This window comes from Chenopodium quinoa, unplaced genomic scaffold (genome assembly GCF_001683475.1).
Source record: "Chenopodium quinoa cultivar QQ74 unplaced genomic scaffold, ASM168347v1, whole genome shotgun sequence".
NCBI classification, from domain to species: Eukaryota; Viridiplantae; Streptophyta; class Magnoliopsida; order Caryophyllales; family Amaranthaceae; genus Chenopodium; species Chenopodium quinoa.
The window spans coordinates 3,463,027-3,468,675 of NW_018745448.1; the positions used below are offsets into that span (position 1 = coordinate 3,463,027).

Consider the following 5,649-nt stretch of genomic DNA (forward strand, 5'->3'; position numbering starts at 1 on the left):
AATTAATCAATTAATTAATTAAAAAACTTTAACAAAAATAATTAAAAAAAAATAAAACCACCACCAACTGTCAGCCATCTCCCCTCCCCACAACCGCCACCTAGCACCCCAGCCCCTCGTCGCCTTCTCTCAGCCTTGAACCACCACCGGCGCTGACTTTCACCGTACTCAGCCTTGCGTCGGTGCATGAATCTCTCCCTTGATCCACCATATCCAACACCTGACCACCTCCCTGCCATCCCCAATCACAGCCCCACGCAACTAATTCCCTTTCTCCCCCGCATCTCCAGCCGCACCGCTGCTGCCACCATACAAACTGCAAAAATTACCAATTCCATCCCTTTGCCGCCGAACACCGCCCAAATTACCACCCACGCAACTCTACTTCGCACCACCTCCCAGCTCACCCACACAAACCGCACATCCTCCAATTCGCCACCATACGACACCAGCTACAAACCACCGCAACACCTTACCTTCATTTCACGACACCAACTACACCACCACGCTAAGCACCTGTCCAGCCCGCAGTTGAACCCAAAATCCCAAAACCCAAAATTAAAACCCTAGATTTTGATTTTGGGATTTTAAGGTTTTGGGGTGGTGGTTCAGAGGGGGGAAAGGGGTGGAGTTGGAAAATTAAGGGGTGAATTAGGTTCGCCGGCTCGGGGAAGGTGGGTCTGGGAGCCGACAAGGGGGTTTGGGTGTCGAAGAGAGGGTTTTTCGAGTTTTAGGGTGGGACTTGAGAGGATAGTGATTTAAGGGAAAGGGATGTGCGGCGGTGTAGACATGGCGGCGGCGGTGGGGGCGGTGGCAGCGGTGTAGACATGGTGGTGCCGGTAGGGGTAGGGATGTTGGCTGGGTGGGGAGCGGTGGCTAGGTTGGTGGTGGTTTATTTATTTAATTTTTTTTAATTTTTTTTATTCTTTATTTAAGTAATTAATTAAATAATATTAATAAGAACCAATAAGTGACAGCCACGTGGCACAATTAACCTTAATGACTAACGGAGTTAATGGCTTTAGTCAATAAGGGCATTTGGTGACATTTATGTTAAACTCAGTGGTATTTGGTGAATTAAGCTTTAACTCAGTGGTATTTGGTGAAAAATCCGATAAAACTACTTATCTCCATTTTCAGATATCCGCCGATCAATATCTCATCTTTGATCCCTCAACTTCTTTGTTTTCTCTCTTTAATTCATCTTCAGTTTCTCTCTTTGTTATTTTCCCTTTTATGGTATTAGTTTAATTTGTTAATTTCTAGGTTTTTTTAGATCCCCAATTCCCTTTACCCCATCATGCGTTTCCTCGTTCTAATAGCAAACTCTAACCTCAAAGCCCCAAATTACTCTCTCTTCTAAATCGAGCTCATTCAACGGCTCCAATGTCATTTTGTAAATGTGGGTGGTATTCTCGGCTTCTTGTCCAGTTGGTGGTGTAAGTCAAGTTCTCGACTTCCCGTCCGTCCTTGTTGAGTTGTTGACGGAGTCGGACGGTACCAGCCTAGCCGTTTGTGATTCTCGGAAGGCAACATCCCAGTTAAGGTATATTAAGCTTTTGAATCATTTACTTATGTTAGATTAGTGAATTAGTTGGTCTGGTTATTTAAAAAACACAATTGATTTGTTAGTTTTGTTTAATTGCTTGTAATTACCGACTTAATCACATATATGATAGGTTTACCTCAATTGTTGTCTGATAATTGTATTAAAATGGCTTAGTAGTAAGTTGGGTTTTATTCAATAGATTAAGATTAGAATATTTGTAACATCATGGCTGAAATTCTAGTAAGTTGGATTTTTCTCTAATATTAGATAATTAGGTGTCTGATGTTCAACTATAAATGTAGAAAGGAGTTTTGTTGTTGTATTTTGATGCTTAATTGTAAGATAATCAATTAGTGGGTTTATTCTCAATGTTTTGTTTTTCGTTGTTCTATACAGATTAAAAAAAAATTTCTTAATTTTTCATTAATTGCTAAATTTAAGGTTCCTATATTTGTTAAACCCCACTTGATTTATTTTCATTCAATGTTTATTGAATGATGGGTTTGTTTGATTTTCGAATTTTGGTTTTGTTAATGGTGTGTATGATGAATATAAATTTATGAATTTTTATTGTTTGTTGTGATTTAAGTTATAATTTAGGGTACTTGTGTATGAGTTGCAGCCGTTAGTGTGGCAATTGGCTTTCTATGTGTAGCAGTTGAGGTAGATATACCGTGGTGGATCTTGCAGCTGAGTAATTGATTTGGTGGCTAGTTTGTAAGGTATACATTTTCCCCCATCTTTGTGTATTGCTTGTTTTTGGATTTTTTTTTCTTGGTATTGTGTCAGAGTATAAATCCTTCTTGTTAATTGCTTGCATTATGGTAGCTTGTGTTAGATTCTGAAAGACAATATTTAGATATTAATGTGGCCATATAATTGTAATGTGATGATATGTATGGCTGGCCTTCGGCTTCTTCAAGTCATGTGCCATTTCGCCTATTTTCTCTACCTCATCTAGTTTCTTGGGGTAATGCTGTTATGTTTAGAGTTTTTGAAAGGAAAATTTTTGTTGAACATTGACTGGTGATATCCATCCCTCATCATACCAAGGAAAGGGATTAGTTTTAAGATGGGGGATGTGGAGGGAGTTAATTCAACCTTCAGGCAGGTTGGGAAACTTGATTGGCCTGCTGCAATATACTTTGATTGTAATTTTAAGATACTACAATATTTTCAAAAAGCATCACCAATCTACAAACAAATTGAGTTACATTATACTAACAAAGAAGGGAGTACACATAAATGGGTAGATATACCTTTCAGACATGCATTTCCATCATAAGATCTGCATAGGTCACTTTATGGTAAACAATTCATATAATGTTGCACATTAGACATGACAAAAAAGCTCCCTAGGAACAGAACTTACTAGTTCTTATACAATCCAATCAGGGGCATATAGTGCGAGTTTCTTGAACTTTCGTTCTAGCAAGGTGACTCCATCTACATAGCACAATTAAGAGACAAAAAACACCAAATCAAACCCTAGCTTCATCAAATTAAACTGAAACTCATAAGCATAACACTTATATTGATATTCATATTCACCTTACCAAAAAGCTACAAGAAAAAATGAGTTATCTTAAGTATGCAGTATTAACAAAGGGTAATGTTATTTTGATTAAACATAAAATATTTTCATTAATCAATTTCAATGTATTCTAATCCCGAGACATTAAGATACTATATTTCCATCCTTTATATCTTATGTTTCCCAGCATATTACGAAAATAGAATTTGAAAAGTTATCCTTGTCTATGTATCTTGTGTAGACCACATAAGTGACAGAACACATCATTTAATAATTAAATCTTTAACTTTGGGCTAATAACCACTATGATCCTATAATTTAAAAACTAATTATAGTTCGAACAAAATAATAGAACTAAAATTGAAAACTAATTACCATGTACGTACTAAAGACCCTAATGAGTAACTTATAAAGAAATGACAAAAGTAGTACTTCACCTTTCATAACGTTAGAACCCACAAAAGAAAAATAACCTTTGAAAGTAATAAACTGATTATAAAAATATGATGAAACAACATCAAGAAAACCAACAGTGAAATCAATGTAATAATTTCGTTCAAGAAAGAGCAGAAAATTAAAATAAGAGATATACAAAGTAGTTGAATGGATGATTAGGAAGTCAGAGTAATGTGATCAAGGTCTTTAATTTACATGCATGATTCCACGGAAGTAGGCTTGATTGTGATTAGAGAAGCCATTGATAACTCGGGAGAGACCATTGGTATTATTCATGGATTACTTTTCCTCATTAACCAATTGAATTATATGTTAGTGGTAGAACGACTATTGCATTAATTGTATTCGTGGTGATGCTTGATCTCGGATGTTTTTAGCATTGATTTATCATATTGTTTTGATTTAATCGTTTTAATTCGTTCTTTAGTTATTGATTCTCATTCATTTGATTTGGTTACTTGCTTAGTAATTGCTTGAGTCTATTTAATTAGTTGAACTATAGTCTCTTGGGATCCGACCCTTGCTTTCCCGTCTACATAGTAGTGGTCTAGTTAGATTTATTTTTGTTAGGTACACGACACACCTATCAAAATGCGTGGAAAACCTTCTGCATCGCCAAACGACAGGTAGCGACAGGTCGTGTCGTTCGCGACAAATGCGTGTTTTATTACTTTTCAAACTCTGATTCTTTTTATCTATTACGGACTATTTTATTATAAATAGGGTCCTTAGACCTTCGTTTTTCAATAATTAGAATTCTCTAATTCTTCTCTCTCTCTCAAAGGTAAAACTTATTCTCTTTCTCCCTCTCTCTTAGCCTAGCCTTTACAAACACAATTCCTCATACATTAGCACTAGACACACCTAGCCAAGTTCGAAGTTGCCTTCGCCCTAGACGTGAAACATTTGATATTTCTGAGGGTTTGGTCCCAAATCTAGTCTAAACTTTATTAAATCTTTATTTCAATTATTTAATTTAATTCTGTAATTTTATTATTTTCCTTGAAGTTACTAACGTGTGTATTTTGTTATTAGAAAGCGGTACGAGGCATTCAAGTAAGTACTTTAATTGTTTTTATTGATATTATGATAAAGAAATCATGCTTAGATTATTATTTTGATTCCTAATATCATGTTAGGATGTTTTGATCTTCCTAGTATCATGTTTAGGGTAATAACTCAAATTTCTAATATCAAGTATGATTAGAAGGATGCTTCCTATTTTCTTTCCTAATATCATGTTAGTATCATGTTAGGACTAAAGATTTGATCTTTATTGTTTAGTGACATGGTAGGGTTTGTTATTAATCATGTTAGTGTCATGCCTAAGATCTTGCAATTATTATTATGCTTTAACATGATTATTTTTATAATTGTTATAATTATTATTATTATGATTGTTATAATTATTATTATGATGATTAATATGTTGCTTGATATTATTGTAATTGCTTGATCACGCCTTTTATGCATGTTTAAAGGGAATTTGTACTTGTAATCACGCTTAATAATACAATTAATAATCTTGTTTAGGGTTAATTTGATTATAATTCAAGTGATCGCCAATAATAGTTTTATTTGTGCATTAATATTCAACCAACACAGATTAAACAGGTTCAGGGTAAACCTAATGATTGTAAGTTAGTCAGATAGCGCACATGAATACGAAAAGAATAAAGTAGAGACCTATTTTTAGGGCAAGTTTAATCTCTTTTAGGTTAGATTCGTACCCTTATCCCCAAACACCAGTCATGGTTCCAAACCTATTGGATTTAACGATCTCCTGGATCGTTAAGGGGTGTAACCTTCACCCTGTGAACGGTTTACAAGTTTCTAAAACATGTTGGCGACTCTTTTACTCTAGCTTTTTTCCCTTTGGACGCCACCATGCTTAAGCGTATGATCACAGTAGAGTTCAAGTTTGGGATAATGCTTGAAATATTCCCTACAGTTTTTGGTGACTCCGCTAGGGAGGATTTCTATTTTAATTCCTGAAATGTATTTCGGCAATGATTTAGAATGAGTGGATGAGACTCAAAAAGTTCTAAGTATTTCATGTGCGTAATTTTGATTAACATTATTGTCCTATGCATAAAAAAGGTTCTCATTT

At 35.3% G+C, this 5,649-nt stretch overlaps 1 long non-coding RNA gene across 1 annotated transcript; it reads left to right on the forward strand.

The window, feature by feature from the left end:
* Positions 1-672: 672 nt before the first annotated feature.
* On the forward strand, positions 673-4,596 carry LOC110713666. The gene is made up of 3 exons (XR_002510025.1): positions 673-1,546; positions 2,172-2,271; positions 4,575-4,596. It is a non-coding gene; the product is annotated as an uncharacterized LOC110713666 (long non-coding RNA).
* The last annotated feature ends 1,053 nt before the right edge of the window (positions 4,597-5,649 follow it).